General features: G+C 34.4%; 1 protein-coding gene across 9 annotated transcripts in view; it reads right to left on the bottom strand.

Annotated features, from left to right (window-relative positions):
• The window catches only part of CDH18 (cadherin 18), a 1,009,468-nt gene that overhangs the window by 99,022 nt on the left and 892,425 nt on the right, over nucleotides 1-18,021 (bottom strand). The window lies entirely within an intron of this gene.

The raw sequence follows: 18,021 nt of genomic DNA, 5'->3' as shown, positions 1-18,021 counted from the left end.
ACATTATCATGGTGTCTCTTTTTGTTTTTAATTATTTCAACAAAAATATATTTACATCCAAAACTTCAAGCATTCGTTTTCTACTATATTGACGTTATTTCTGTTTCTATTCTATTAAAAATTCTAACTGGTTCTAAAAAGAAAATTGAGCGTTTATAGTTGGTATATCCCCAGATTTCTGTAAAGATGATCTTTTCTTTCATTGCAATAATTTCATATGCTCCTAACATTCTTCATTTTGATACAAAAGTTTTTTGTAACCTCTAATCTATTTTATGCATAATTATTATTGTAAATGTTTTTAGAATACCAGATAACCTGTAATTTCCCTATGTTTATATCTGTTGCTTAAAATAATTTAATGTTTATCTAGTAACATTGATCATTTTATATTTAGTGTATTTGCTTTTTGAATCTTTCCTTCTTCTAATGCCATGAGACAATCATATTTCCCTTTAAAGCATAAAGAAGATATAAATCTTAGTCCAATTGTAAAGCTTCAGGATGCCGGTTTATCTACTTTCACAATGATGGTCAACGTTGATGGTCAACGACACCAGTGCCTTCATTTTCTAATGTACGATACACATATACCCGGTCCCAGGGTACACATGGGTGTGCTTCCTAAGTGCTCTGTGAAATTCACTACATCTATTTGTCAAACCAAATGGATATTGATATCTGTTTTTTTCTGCCTGATTCCAATTTTTTTCTTTAAAAGTTCTTCATTATTTATGAAATTGTACTTTCCCCTACGAAATTTTGGGTCAGCCAAGGTTTGTCAGCTTGTTCAGTAAATGTCACTTACCTCATGCTGGTGTAATTTCAGGTACTGCAAATACGGTAAACAAAACAGACAGAAGCAAACAAAAACAGACAAAACATCTGTATAAAATGTACATTCTTATGAGGGACAGAGAAAATGGGAAAAGTATATGAAAAAAATATACTATATTACACAGTGAGAATTCTAAAAAATAACAGATGTAGTATGTTTATAAGTCAGCTATTTATGTATTGATTAATCACAAAAATAGTAACTCAAAACAGCAAATATTTAATTCTATCTTGCATTATATGAAAACTATAAGGATATAAAGAATATCCTATATTCTTTATATAAACTATAAGGATATAAAGGATATATCCTTATATAAACTATAAGGATATAAAGAAACCCCCCCCCCCCCACCCAAAACAGTTTGTATGCTTTGTCTTCATCAGGTCTTGGATTATCCGTAATCCTATTTAGGCACTGGTTTTAAAAACTAAAGGTTTTAACAAACTTCACCAATATTTGAATTGTAAACGAAGTCTCTTTGACTAATTAGACTTGTTTATTTGGTATGTTATGTTCTGGTATAAGGTCATCACTCAATATTCAGATTTTTGAAGTATTATATGTCACAGAAATAACTGAATTTCCTTGTCAATTGCATTATAATGAATTCTCAGATCTTTAACCATTCAATTTTTGAGTATTTTGTCATTTACAATTACTGTTCTGATGCTCTTGAGAAATGTATTCATCTTCAAGGTGATTCATGAAAAGGCCTTTCAACAAATACAGGTTTTTGATATCTTTAAAATCCTAAAACTAAAATGGGTAAGAATTTCCAGAACTGACTAAAAGGCTACATTAAACCTGATTAAGAATTAGTAGCATGGGACTAAATGAATTGAGGAAAATGATTCTAGTTTTAGTGACACTTATTGGTTCTCTAAGGTTTGATCTTCCAGATTAAGGAAACTTTCTCTTAAGATATCTATGATATACAAATTGTGATAAAGTATTCAATTGTGAACAAACTGAAGCATTTAACTTTTCTCCCTGCCTGAAACCTCTGAAATTCAAAAAGTCTCAGTGAGTATGCTTTCTTTCATGACAATCCTTTTTCCTAAGTTTAATAAGAATCTGTTTTCTTTGTAAAAGGACACCAGTAGAAACTCTGGTTATTTTACCAAGGCTTTTACTTGAATGTCATATTTGAAAGAGATATGCATAGACTCAGATATGACTAGTTAGCTTTAAGGACCTAAGGTTAACTTTATGAAACATGGAGCTATAAAGCCCATTGGAAGTGTTGGCCTCATACCTTTCTTATACAGTTCCCAGCAGCCTTACCAGCTGAGTAAAGAATGTCACTTCCTGGCAGGTGCAGGAACCTCAGAATATTTTGGGGATCTTGAGAAGAGGAATTCACCCAAATCTATTGGTAGTGTAGGTATGTCTGAGGGTAAGTATTTGGATTGACTTCTGGTCTAGAGAGGCTACTAAAAGTTCAATGTAAAGATTCCTTATAAAAATTCCAGCAAAACAAAATTTTAAAGATCTATATTGCTGAACTTATGCAAATAATTAGGCCATGTTGAAACTGAACCTGTTTTACAAACAAAATAGTCTTGATTTGACTATATCTGGAATTGATGATAATTATAGAGAGAAAAATTAGGCCTCAATAACACACCTTTGTGGATGTTCAATTCTAGTTCTGATTGTCTTTGAATATTGTTTGCCTTAGCTAGACAACTTGGGGTAATCTTCAGAGAAATTGCCCCAATAGCTCATGTATAGAGAATCTTCATGCTTTTTATTCTGTGGGGATAATAAAAGGACCCATGGGCATATGATTATTTGAATAGCTGGACATGGGATGGATTCCCCAACAATTGCATAACTCAACTATCACTTTGACCAATTCTGTATGTCTGGAATGATAAAATCACTCCTTAAAAGCTGAAGCATACCCCACTCTATAGAATTAACTATGGACTTATGGACCCATTTTCCTTATAATTGGATTGGATGATGCACTTGGGGATGCCCAAATCCCCAGATAAGTCTTCTCCCACTTGCCAGTGATTCCTTGTGATTAGGATATTGTTAAGTTTAGAAATAAAAGAAAGATGGCTTATTGATGGTTTTATCCCTTAGCCATTTTTTTTTTGTCTCAGGAGCTATCTCTATTGATATAAAATTGCCAGTAGAGCCTTTAGCCAAACATACCATGTCCACCTTTAAGCTCGACATGCAGTCATCCACAAATTCAAAAGGTACTCCTCTAAAACCCAATGGCCCTTAATATCCTGACTGCAGCTCAAGGAGGAACCTATGCTTTATTAAAAGAGTGTAATGTATATACTCCAGATTACCACAGAAATGTGACAGGGTTACTAGAAGGCATGAATACTCAAATTGGCACTTTAAACAATCCCTCTATCCTTTAATGATTGGTTAAACTCCTGGACTGGAGGAGGATTTTGGTTAACTATCATAGGACTCTTATTTGAGTGAAGCTTTCCTTATGTGATTCTAATTATGTTTTGCTCTTTTCTCCCATGTCTCTCCATCTGGTCATGAGACTTCTTTACTGACATAACTTCAATTCAACAGATGATCCTTTTCTATTCAGGATATCCATATATACTGTCTCCTTGGATTCAGCTGCCTTTGCCTTTCATAATTCCTGTATATTAGTCCCCAACTGAGCAGTGTTGACCCGCAAGTAGAGACATTTTGACATCCCTATTCAGCAGGAAGAAGTTACAGAAGATAAGACCTTCCACTCTCAGCAACCTTAAAGATTTAAGGGTCAAAATCGTTTAGGGGGAAATGATGTAGAGAACAAAAGAAAAAAAATTAGAAAAAAAAATAAATCTCCTTATAACTTGCAACCCATTGACAAATACTTGAGAAAGGTAGAGTGACTTTCCTCTAGGAACTCACCTGCTTTCATGTTAATACTTTGCTAGATGCAAAAGGTAACCTTGGCTTGACATTAGCCCAATCTCCAGGATCCTATAAGTCAGTCTCCTTTAACAAATCAAAATCCCTCTGGAAATTTTCTTTATCTCTGCCCCATAATATTTATGTTAGCGATTTATCTTCCAAATATATGGTCTACTGATACATATCTTAGGGTCTCATGGCATGCTTTACTAGACAGTAGTAAATGATCTAATCTTTTTTAAAAAAAAAATGATGCTTGTTTATTTTGAGAGAGAGAGACAGTGCAAGTGGGGAAGGGGCAGAGAGAGAGGGAGACACAGAATCTGAAGCAGGCTCCAGCCTCTGAGCTGTCAGCACCTCATGGTCCTGGAACCATTGCTTCCAAATTTCTTAAAGACTTACCTAAGCCCCACTAACTCAAAAGTATATAACCAATTATTCCTCACAATCCCAGTGCAGCTCTTTCTGCCCAGATGCCCTGTCCCATGCTTTAATAAAAACCACCTTCCTTTTTTACTCGAAAAATAAAGAAGGAAGGAAGGAAGGAAGGAAGGAAGGAAGGAAGGAAGGAAGGAAAGAAGGAAGGAAGGAGAAGAGAGGGAGGGAGGGATGAAGGAAAAGGAAAGGAAGAAAAGAGGAAGGGTGGGGGAGAAAGGAAGGAAGGAAGGAAGGGAGAGAGCTAGGGAAGGAGAGAGGGAGGGAGGGAGAGAGAAACAAAGAAAGAAAGAAAGAAACTGATTCAACTATCACTCTGCTAGGATAGGTTCAATTCCAAATGAATTTTTATTCCAGAATATGATCTGAAAAAGCCACCTTTGGGAGGAGGCAAGATCATGAACACAGAATTAAACCACTAAAGTGAAGTTAAAGCTTCTCTTCAAGCATGGTATCTTCTGTTGGCCAAAGTCATTGGCAAAGTACAGAATTAAAACACCAGGGACATATTTGCCATCTACAGCAAAACATAATGAGAGAAGGAAAAGAATTAACCATTGTAAACAAATAATACAATCTATTCATATTCCGTCCTCCAGTCACAAATATCTGTGTGCCTCTTATGGATAAAAATCCTTTCATCTGCTTCCTGATACTCCCAAATCTCTTTAAACCATGGACCCAGGCTTGAATTTCAAAATCATGTGAAACAGTCATACCAGAGCAGGTGTCTTCTTGATCTAGAGACCACTGAATTAGAAAGACATATTATTTGCCCACCACCTTTCAATACACAATTAAGGATAAATAAGGACAAAATAATAAAAAAAAATAAATGCCCTATTTTAAAGGAAAAGAATGCCAATCATTCATGGCAATTCAGTAATTATTCTGTGCAATCATTACAAGAATTCCTGCCCCTAAAGTTCTGAGGCTAACTTATTTGCTGAATCCTTTGCATTTTCAACCCTCAAAGTCATGAAATTTCTGGTGTCTTCCATCTTTTTCATGTTTACTAGAAAATAGGCCAATATTTTTTTTTCTGTACTCATCTCTTTCTTGTAGTATCTAATCAAATGCAGCTTATAGCAATCAACTCACATTACAGACATGCTTTCATAAAACCTCTTCTGAAGCCATGAATTCTTTAGGTACCTTTTCTACCTTATCAATTATCTCATGAAAATGTTACCAAAGCAGAATACAGTCATTTTCAAGCATCCTATAAGCTTCACTTCATACGCTTTTCTTCTTCAAACACAATGTCACATAATTTGCTGTAGTAGTGGTGGCAGGGATGGTGATGGCAGTGGCGGTGTTTTGACAGAAACTTGCTTCCAGAGAGATACAATGTAGTATGCATACTCACTTTGTTTATTAGTCACTTTCTATCGCTAATGAATTCTATCTCAATAATTTATAATCACAAACATTATTTCTTCTCACTTTATATATCAACTCTGGCTTGGTACAATTCTGCTGGGCTCTGCTGTACTCACCTGTATTAAGCTCCAGTGTTTTCTTATAAGACTGAAGGAGTAGCTTCTTTCTAAATGATGTTCTTATCAGAGTGGAGCCAAGAACAAGAGAATTAAGCTAAACCACAAGCTTATTAAGGTTTATGCTCAGATGTGGTTCAAACCACAATCTTTCACATGCCATTGATCAAGGCAAATTAATTAGCCAACCCAAATTCAATGGGAAAATATCTTCTACTACTTATAGAAAAGCATGTCAAAGGTGGGGACAGAATGCAGAATTGTGAACATATAATTAAGTATACAAGTGCAGGTAAGAAAGATATCAAGTACTTGAAAATGAAAGGTCAGTAAAATTCTATTCCAAACAGAATTTTTTTAAGGAAATAAGACAAGTGAGAATGAATGTTGTGAATGATTGCAATACAGGACATACATCTTACGTAGTTTTCCAGTGAGGTTCTCTGAACAGTTAACTCATTCTTTTTGTTTTAACATATATTTTTATCTCTTCCTCATTTTTAATGCAATTTAATAGGTTAAAGATTTCTAGAGTAATGATTATATTTCATCTTCTCATCAATTTTGAGAACAATTTTCTACTGTCATAGGTATTCTATTATTGTTGATGAGAAGCCCATGGTGTATCAAATTCCTTTCTTTTTGTTTTTCAAACTCTACATTTCACCATAACACACCTATGAGATAAAATTTTCCAACACACTTGAGATTTCTTATGATTATTTGTTTAAGTTTTAATATCTATACTTATTCTTGAAAACACTTAGTCTAGTTTATTGTTTTTTTAATACTGTCTCATCATTCTCTTTGCTGTCTTCCTCTGAAACTCCTATTATTTTACATTAGAAAATTGTTTTCCTTTGCTATGTATTTTAATCCCTCTTTTTTGTTTGTTTGTATGTTTATCTTTAGCCTTTCTTATGCATTCTGTCTAGTTTCCTCAGACCTGTCTTCCAATTTATGTATTCTGCATTCAATTGTATCTAATCTCCTATTTGCCTAATTTTTTAAAGTTCTCAATGCCAATTTTTAATGTCAATGTCTATACTCTGGCTTCTGTTGACTGGCAAGTAGTTTTTCCATTTTCCATTTCAGAGCAAGCTCTGGTTTCATGCCAGATATGTTATTCTAGTAACATCCTAATAAATTCTTGTAACTGTACACTTCCTCCATTTTCTAGGGCTACAAAGCTAAAATACCAGCTGCTGGAGCCTGCATGCTGCCTTATTCTCCCTCTAGACTTCCATAACATCAGCTTACTAATTTGCCACTGTTTCAAGTGCACTTACACTACTATAATCACATGGAAATACAAAGTCTACTGGGAGAAAATTTACAATTATAACAGTAGCAGAATACATGTAATTCCCTAAACTCTCATTATTCTAGAGTATGGCACTCACGCTGCACAGAACTCTACAACAGAGGTCCAGGAGAAAGGATCCCTGATTCTCAAAATGTTCTCTATATTTTCAGCATCAGGGAGTCAGAGAGCACAGAAGCACCTACACAAATATGCAAGTGAAAGCTCCCTAGATGAAGAGGAGGCCATATTAGAAAGAAGGAGATTCAGGAGGACCTAAGTGGCTCAGTTGGTTAAGTGTCTGACTCTTGATTTCGGCTCAGGTCATGATCTCACAGTTTCATGAGTTTGAGTACCATGTGCTAACAGTACAGAGCCCTCTCTCTCTGCCCCTCCCCTATTTTCACTCTCTGTCTCTCTGAAAATAAAAAAATAAGCTTAAAGAAAAAGGAGACTCTGAAGTTCTGTAGATGTTGCCAGTTTAGACTCTAGTGCTAAGTCATATGTACTGAGCCAACCATTTTCTACAATACAGAAATCAGTGTTCAGATCCACCAAAATTTGTCTCTCCTCATCGTTTAAATGTAAGGTCATTTTTCCCATTAGAAGCTAATTGCTATCAGAGCAAAATGTTGATAATTTATACACCTAAATTTCTTTTCTTATTATTATCCTGAAGACTGGATCATTCTTAGTGACTGTTAGGTAACTTTCACAGAAAAAATTGAAAGTGTGTGGAGAGAGGTGGGTTTTTTTTCCCCCTAAATGAAATGTTTGTTATATCAATTCTACTACAGAATGTATAGCATTTTGATGCCTGGGATTATTTTAAGGTAGGATTTTTGTCTTATCTGGAAAAGTTAAATACATAGAAACAATTATGTTTTAAGTGCCTGGATGGGAAGCTTGGGCTTGCTGAGATCTGAGGTGGTACAATATGTGTTACTGAAGTTTATGCACCAAGTTACTTGTAATATATCAATAAAGGATTTTTTTCCTTAGCTTTAATATATGTAATTTCTAAATTATAGTCTACCTCATTAGCAAGTTTCAAATATATCTTTAAATGGTGCTATAATTATCCATTTTGGTTTTAAGACTATGTAATTTTATATGGCAGAGAGATACAGATGTCATTATTTCATATTTCTGTTTCTGAATGTGCTATAATTTCCTATGCCATATGTGATCCTTTTCACATTATTTCTTAGACTGTATCATGAAATGCTAATGATTAGATGAAGTACATTTAAGAAAGCAAGACTTGGTGTGAATAATAAAAGGGCATTTGATTTATTGAAACTTGACCCTTTAAATACACTTTATTTTCCCCCAGGATAATACTGATTTAATTGCTTTTAAAAAGACCTTGTTTCTTTCCTTCAGTAACTTTGCCAGATGAGTAAATAAGTCATTCTCTAAAATTAACCCTGGGTCCCAGCCTACAAAAGCTGTAATCAATTTGATAATTATAATTATTATGACTAATGAATATTTTTTTCTTACATTAATAGCATTTACTTGGGAATGTGACAACTTACATAAGATAAATATTTATTTATAGTTGATTCTGAGGGAAAACTGATTGACTTGTAAGTCTTAGGCTGTGATATCTGACTTATCCAGGAAGTCTGACATTATAGATAAGATTAACCAGAAAGTTTCTAAGTCTCTGCTTTAAATTGCTTTACACAGCAGATGCAGTTTACATTGGAAATTTAAACTCTCAAATTTAAAAAGACATACCAAGAATCTGGGAATTTCTTGCATCTGAAAAACTTGTATGGAATCTAGATCGTTAAGCATTACCTTAAGCTCTGGTGGCATTGTTTTTACTATATGAATAAAGAATGACTACAGCATGCACGTTACAATGCCACACATTAAAAGAACAATTTTCTGATATTAGAATTCCACTGTACCCTGGAAGAGTATCTTTTTTTTTTAAATATATGAAATTTATTGTCAAATTGGTTTCCATACAACACCCAGTGCTCATCCCAAAAGTGGAAGAGTATCTTTAAAGTTGGTTGACCTAAAAAAAAATAGGTAAATAAAGTAAATAAAACGGTTATCCTAACATATTTGGTGTCACCATGTGTAAACGTGCACTACTACAAAGCGGATTCTCCTGTAAGAAATTTTTCTTTCAAAGGACTGGTGAAGTGGGCCACTTCTCTTTTTTAGCATTCTCTCACTTTTATTCAGAAACGTGACTCATGAAATGCTGAAAAAATTGTAACCTTATAAATTCTTTTTATTTTTTTAACATTTCCTCGTTTTTGGGAGACAGAGAGAGACAGAGCGTGAGTGGGGGAGGGACAGAGAGAGAGGGAGACACAGAATCCCAAGTAGGCTCCAGGCTCTGAGTTGTCAGCACAGAGCCTGATACGGGGCTCGAACCCACGAACCGTGAGATCATGACCAGAGCTAAAGCTGGACACTTAACCGACTGAGCCCCCCAGGCACCCCTAAACTTATAAATTTTAATGGCAGATCATTCCTACCTTTGTTCAGCATTCTGTGAATAATTTAAAAGATGATTTGTAAAGATTAATTAGTAACAATCACATAATTTCTCAGTAATATATGCTTATTACCCTAAGCATACATATCCATTCTAAATAGGGTAAGCCAAGGAAAAGGAATCTAGAACTTTGCCACAGCATACAGCCAAAGATATTAAATACAAATCATAAAATTATTGATGTTATAACTGGTAAGTTTCTAAATAGACAATCTTAAATTATTTCAAAATACTCAACTTTAAAATTGGAATAATGCCACATCCTTATTTATTTATAGCTACTACCTTATATGAAAGAATATGCTCCATAAGTATTTGTACCTTTTTTATTAGAATAAATATATAATTATTTTCAATTATTCTTATTTTATACACGAAATCTCATAATATTAAGTAAACACACTTTGTATCTACAGAGCTGAATTAAAAACTATAATAGACGAATAACTTGCAGGTTTTACAGTTAATTTGAGAATTTCAGCCTTCTTTTGAATTCATAATTTCAATTTAGCCATATTTGATGAGGGAGCCTGGGGCAAGCTAAGGGCAAAATACAGGCTAACATGCCCCCCCCCCCCACACACACACAAGGTGGGATGTGTGTGACATTCCTTAGATATTCTTGGTTACCCAACAACAAAGGAAAAAAATTACATCCCCTTACTGCCTACAGCCCATTGACAAGTTCTTGAAACTGGCAGAGTGACCTCCCTTTAGGAGCTCAGCTGCCTGGATGATGACATTTTGCTAGGGGCAAAAGGGAAGTTTGGCTTGACATTATCCCAACCTGGAGGATCCTGTCATCTACTTCCTTTATCTCAATTGCCCCAAGATATATGCTGGCAATCATACTCTAAGCTTATCGCCCCCCAATATACATCTCAAGGGTCTCATGACTGAGGTTTTATTAATAGTAATAAGTGATGTTTCCCCAGCAACAGCTAGCCCCTAAAGGTCCTGGAAACTTGCTTCCAAAATTCATTAGAGAGTTACTCTATCCCTGACCTCTCCCACCTGAGGGTACATGATGAGTTACCCATCATGACCCCAGTGCAGCTCTTCCTGACCACAGGTTCTGTCTTCATACTTTAATAAAATCACCTTTTTGCACCAACAACATCCTCAAGAATTCTTTCTTGGCTGTCGGCTCCAGACCACTCCACCATCACCCCAAAACCTCATCAATATTGAATATCAAATTGATATGCTATTCATGTATCATCCATGGTCTTTCAATTTAAACGTCAGTGGGTTGGTCTTTCCAATCAAGATGGTGAAGTGATATGCATCTGATGCACTCTCCCATTGAATACAGCTATAGAAACTGCACAATATACACACAATGACTGTTTCAAGCCATTGGAGAGTATTCAATGTAAAAAGGCCTGAAAGAGATGTGATCTTTGGGAAAAAGGAAGAATAACAATATGAATTTTTATACTGACAATGACTCAGAGCATTTTTTAAAAAAAATATGTAGTGCTAGGGGAAAGAATCCAAGCAGCAATTATATAGTTTCTGGAAGACAGAGGTTGGGAATCAGGGCTGGCATAATAGCTTAAATAAGAACAAAGGCACAGAAAGGAGAAACCTCAGAGAAATGGTCCCAGAAATGTGAAAGCAATATTTCTGCGATAATTGCAGATACGTATGCCACATGTACACATGTGGAGACTCCAAGAGACCAAGAAAAAGCAAAGCTGGAAGGCGCCAGAGCTAATAGAGATTTCAGCAGCCGATAGACAGTAGGACTCAGAATTGCTAAATGCTTCGGTTGATACTAGACAAAAATGTGTGTTTAGGAATAAAAACTTCCCAGGAATAAGGGGAAAATGATATAAAGCAGTTCTAAGATAATGTAAGTAATTTAGGTAAGCAAATAACTCTCTTTGGAGGAAGATGACATAATCAGTCACTGTTATAACTCTTTATACATAATGTTCAGTCAATAATTCCAAAGCATGCTTAGAACTAGAAAACTACCAACACAAATAAGGGAAAAAATCAATAAAAATACCCAGATTGGATGCTAACATTAAAGTTATTAGAAAAGAGTTTTGAAATGATTATGATTAATGCTTAAAAACACATGGAAAAAAGTAGATAAGTGGAACAAAGTAGATAATTTTATCAGATACCTATAATGTATATTTAATAAGTCGAATGAAAATTATAGAACTAAAATATTTCAGTGCTAACGTATGTACTTAATAGCTTTAGGAGACAAGTCATTAGAAAATAAAGGGGAAAATACTGTACTAGAATGTAGGGCAATATAAAATATCCAGGTTAAAGAAGACAGAGATCAAAATAATAAGTAAATACACAGAAAATAATAGATTTATGGTGCAAAGCTAAAAGACCTAATGATGAGGGACCATAAAATAAGCTGAGGCAAGCCACAAGTTAGCACACACTGTTCCCCATCCCCACACCCACCCCTTCCAGGTAGGATATGTGTGATATTCCTCAGGCACCTCTGGCTGCCCAAGAACAAAGAAAGGAAAGAAAACAAATAGTAAACTGATAAAGATCACAGTCCTTCAGGGCAGGAGTCTCCTTCAGTTTACAAACATCTTAGTAAATTAAAAGAAGAAGATGACTTTATCAATAGCCTAATCTCCAGAAATTTACAGACTCAATTTCCCGGAGCCCCTAATACCACCCTTTCCTCCATAGTGAAGTGAGGAACAAAGGAAAGAAGGAAATGACAGATAAAATTAAATTTCCGTATAACTTGCAGCCTATTGGCAAATACTTGAGGCAAAAACAGAGTAAACCTTTTCTCCAGGAACCTCCTTTGTCATACCTTTTGCACCAAAGATGTCTTCAAGAATTCTTTCCTGACCATCAGCTCTGAACCCCACCGTCACCCCAAAACCTCATCACTAACATGCATGTTTTTGCACAACCAGTAGGAGGAAGTGAGAAAACAAACAGAAAATTATATATATATATATATTTTTGAATAAATACTGATCCAGATTTTCCAGAACAAAAGCTAGATTAAAAATTCCTTATAACCCAAAAGTAGATTTTTTTAAAGTACCTCTTAAGTAAACCAGAGTTAAACTCTTGAATATCAAATACAAAACAATATTTAAAATAAAAAAAAGATCCATTAAAGTGGAGAAAAACTAACCTACAATAAACCAGTTAGACTGATAGCTGATTTTCAACAGACAACATGGCATTCAGCAGACAATTACACTGCATCATTTATTACATTTTAAAATAAGGAAAATTCTTCACATTAGAGTTCTACTCCCAGTGAAATACACTCTAAAAAAAGTATCAAAAATTGTAAGTTAAGAAAAAAATATGAAGAATTCATTGACAGTAGATCAGTACAAAAAGGAACAGCAGAAAGATTTTTATACAAAATGTAGAATTTCCTTTAGAAAGACAGCAATCCAGGAAGAGCAAACACAACCAGAAAGGATAAATTATTATTGACTTAAAAAATATTATTTACTATTTAACAAAACAAACATAATGACAATTTTTTGTATTGCTTCGTATATAAAATGTCAAAATAGCAAAAAAAGAAAAAGTCTATGTAATGGGGACAATTTGTTGTTCCATTTGTTTCAGGTGATAAAATTATAATTTAATTTGGAAAAAAATTGTAATTATCTAGAGCAAATATTAAAGAAAAATTGAAGTAAATTGTTAACTAAGGGGACAATGAAGGCAGTGGAATATATTAACTATTCAAAACTAGAAGAAGAAAAAAGAGAAAAATTAAAAAAAAACAAATAGCAAGATGGCTGACTTACACAAAAATATATCAGTAATTAAATTTATTGTAAGTACATTAAATCAAAATAAACAAATAATGTGAAACCAGATGAAAATAAAGCAAAACAATAGCAGTTTAGTGGCTCATATGAAACTTTTAAAAATCAAAAAAAATATACCTTGAAAGGAAAAGGATGGAAAACATTATACCATCTAACCATTAGCCAAAATTTTAAAAAATCTGATATAGTTATATTAATATCAGATAAAATGGACTTTATGTTATAAATGATTATTATAGAGAGATGTTCCAAAATGAAACATTTTCAATGTAAGAGGAAGATATCTTGCACCCCATATCATGAACTATATCTAAAAAACCCCAAAACAGAAAATAATAGAAAAATGCATTGAAATCGCAGGAAACATTAACATACATGTCTCAATAGCTTACAAACAAAAATTAAAGGCACAACAAATGAACTAATTTACATATGTAGAAAACAAAGCATGAAGTTACAGAATTTACTGTCTTCCAAAGTGCATAGGGATACTATCTCAAAAAAATACACACTGACATTTAGAAAAACCCTTGGCAAGTTTCAGAATATATACCTGTAACCGTACTAAAATGCTATCACCTCATGCCTGTCAGAATGGCTAAAATTAACAATACAGGAAAAAACAGATGTTGGCAAGGATGCAGAGAAAGGGAAACTCTCTTACACTGTTGGTGGGAATGCAAACTGGTATAGCCAAGCTGGTGAAAACAGAATGGAGGTTCTTCCAAAAATGAAAAATAAAGCTACCCTATGATCCAGCAATTGCACTACTAAGTATTTGCCCAAAGGACACAAAAATACTGATTTGAAGGAATACATGCACCTGATGTTTATAGCAGCATTATCAACAATAGCCAAACCATGGAAAGAGCCCAAATGTCCATCAACTGATGAATGGATAAAGAAGATGTCTCATATATATATATATATATATATATATATATATATATACACACACATATATATATACACATATGTATACACATATGTATACATATATGCACATATGTATATATTTATATGTATGTATATGTATGTATGTATATATATACACGTATATATATATATATGTATATATATGTATATTGACATTTGCCATTTGCAATCACCTAGAGATCACCTAGAGAGTATTATGCTAAGCGAAATAAGTCAGAGAAAGAAAAGTACCATATGATTTTACTCAGATGTGAAATATAAGAAATAAAACAGATGAAAATAGGGGCTGCAGGGGGAGAGAGAGGAAACCATAAAACAGACATTAACCATGGAGGGCATTTGTGATGAGAACTGGGTGTTGTGTGTTAAGTGATGAATAACTGAATTCTACACCTGAAACTAATATCATATTGTATGTTAACTAACTGGAATTTAAATAAAAACTGGAAAAAGAAAAAAAGTGAACTAGATAGCATTTTTAAAATACACTAGAGAAACACCAAGTTGCTGATAATTAAAACATACACTTCATAATTTGATTGATCAAAGGAGAAGCTTTCTTGTTTTGTTTCTTTCATTTTCTGTTTCAAATAAAATATTAATGCTGAATGTATTATATGTCATTTAGATTGATTTTCATGAAAATTAAAATAGTAAATTGAAGACAACTTTCCTCTAAAATATTTTGCTCTCAACAAAAGCATTAACGTCTATTGAACTCTTAGGCATTGATCCTCCAAATATTCCACGGCACTATAGCAATTCTGGTCACAAGTAGCTAAAGTTGTGGGATGGTGTACAAGTTTGCATTCATTTCAAGTTCTTCAGGGAAGTTTTGTTAATAATTAAGTTTCGGGGAGCCTGGGTGGCTCAGTCAGTTAAGCATTTGACTTTAGTTCAGGTCATGATCTCGTGGTTTGTGAATTCGAGCCAATGTCGGGCTCTGTGCTGACAGCTCAGAGCCTGGAACCTGCTTTGGACTCTGTGTCTCAGTCTCTCTCTGTTCCTCCCCCACTTGTGCCCTGTCTCTCTCTGTCTCCCCAAAATAAATAAATGTATAAAAATGTTTTTAAATAAAAAAAATCAAGTTTCTACCATTTTACTGTGATTATTTGACATATATGGGTTTTTTTTCTTCTTTCCCCAAATATGTTATTCATTCTTATGTACTCAAAGGCAATTGTCAAAATACAGATCCCTTCATTTAGGATACAGAATGTTTGCTTTATGAATTTTCATGTAAGTTATCGATATTTATATGCATATTATTTATACAGAAAAATGGAGGTCAGGGACTTTTTACCTACCTAAGAATAAATTAAGCAATAAGTGTAATAAACTGTAACATAGTCAAAGCCACAACAGGGCATGGCAAGAATCTTACAACGTGCAATATATTCCTTTCAACAGAAAGACTAATATGGAGGAATTTCATACCCCAAAAGTTTTCTGTGAAGGAGAACTGGGCATCCCTTGTCCTCTTTGAGTAAAGATTCAAGCCATAGAAGGCCTGATTTGTTCTTTCACTGGGAGACTTGCAAGTGGCTCCCTCCTTAACGTTTTCCTGGCCACATGCAGGCATTACCTATAACTGAGCAGTGGCTGTCCTCTCAGATGGGCAAGTACCAACTGGTGTCTATTCTGTCCTCTGCCTCCCTGACCCTGACGGGCAGCCTGCTTCCGTCTGGATCTTTATTTGCCTTGCATCCTAGGCCGCTTGGTTTGCAACTCCCTAGTGTAGAGACTTTGTAAAGCAACTTATCAGTCTGGTTCGTTCCTGAGTTTTCAAAGTCACTCAGAGCCAATTTATTTTAAGTTAAAATACAACGATAACCTTAAATTAAGCTATAACAAACTGATATACAAGACATAACAAACTGATTCACTTTCTCGGGGCGTGGTAGGTTAACCGAAGAAAGAAAAAAGGGAAAAATGCTTTGAAGGAATATTCTGCAAAGTTTTGTGTGCAGGTGTTTACACCAGAGTGGATCACAGTACTGGTGTAAGAACAATGGCTGCTTGAGACAGGCGATGTGAGAAAGAAATCAGAAGGAGACCTGTGAAAATGTTACACATCTGAAGAGGTGCAAATTACTGGATCCATTTGACGGCTGGATATAATCTTTACCTAAGTTGAATTGTATAAAGATTTGTGCTTCGTAACACAAGTCCTCATAACATATCACATTTTCCTCTAAGCATTTACAGAGTTTCCCATTACATGGGTAGCCATTTGATGACTCATGATGATTACAGGTAAATTAAAAAATAATTTACTGCAAGCTACTCTTGTTATGGTGACACTAAAATTTTAAAAGTAGCGTTGTGCTTAGTCCGATGGGATTACAGATTAAACAATCTCTTCAGCAAGTCGGAGTGTGAGGTTCTGGGTATATAGCATCTCTGTTTCTAAACTCTAAGTGCATCTCACAGCGTGACAGGGTTGAGACCTGTTACTGACTGAAGAAAGGGAGATCCCCATAGATACACTGAGTTCACTCAGAGAGTATACATGTATTCTGTTTCTTTGTCAGATAAAATACTTGTTTTCATCATAAACTGATATTTCAACAATAACCTTGTTATTAATCAAAATAAGGGGTGCCTGGGTGGTTCAGTCAGTTGAGTTGCTGACTTCGACTCAGGTCATGATCTCACAGTCCATGAGTTCAAGCCCCACACTGGGCTCGTTGCTGTCAGCACAGAGCCCGCTTGGATCCTCTGTCCATCTCTCTCTCTGCCTCCCCCCCCCCCCAAATAAATAAACTTTAAAAAATAAAATTATGTATCATTATGCTATATTTATCACAATCAAAATTTTCTGTTTATTTTGAAAATCAATTTTAATGGGCTTGTAAATTTAAAACTTAGTTTATGGAGAGAAGGAGGGAGAGAAGGAGGGAGAGAAGGAGGCAGAGAAAGCGTGAGAGATGCTATTTGTATCATGACCAAGCATTTATTGAATTCTGATAGTGTATCACTCGAGTCTCATTCTTTTAGGAACTATGATATTAACATATATCTTTAAAAGAGTCATGGTGGGATCTACTTGAAATAGATGAGTTGTTGTTGTAAACTATAATAAAGTTTATGTTCGACTGAGTGTAGCTTATTGTTCATTACATTACAAATTCTTTGAACCTCAGTGTCCTTATCCTATAAAAGAATAGCAGTTGTCTTAGAGTGCTGTATGTATATATGAACATTGTATGGACCAAGTGATAAAATAAATACAAAAATACAATGTAATTTGTAAAATGATTTAAAATTTAATTTTGTGGTTTAATGCCAGGTGGACTTATCAATGATTTTTAATTTTCTTCTAAACCTACTTTCTTCATAGAGCAAAGGACACACGAATGAATCAGGTCACACAGTCTATCTCTAGAACCAATATTTTAAAATTGATTCTACCTATGTACTTGACTTGGATATCTTTTCACAGTGGTAGTTTGACAAAATATTAAAATTCAACTCATTCACTCATTGATCTAATAACCATCTATCAAGAGCTGGGCACTGATCTGAACATTTAAATTTACATAGACAATTCAAGCATCATTCTTACTTAGACTCATAGTACCTATGGAAATAAATAAAACATTAAAGTGCCACGTAACAGAAAACAAGGATTTATTAACTGTTAATTCTGCAACAGACTTCAGAGAAAATTTTAACAGAGCTTATAAACAGAGAAATGTGAGTGTGGAAAATTCTGCGTTGAATCAAGAATGTGCAAGATGTTTTGGAAACAGGCAGTACTCAACTGTGGCTCTTCCAGAGTGTTC

Source organism: Felis catus, chromosome A1 (assembly GCF_018350175.1).
Source record: "Felis catus isolate Fca126 chromosome A1, F.catus_Fca126_mat1.0, whole genome shotgun sequence".
NCBI classification, from domain to species: domain Eukaryota; kingdom Metazoa; phylum Chordata; class Mammalia; order Carnivora; family Felidae; genus Felis; species Felis catus.
This window is presented reverse-complemented; position numbering and strand designations above follow the sequence as displayed.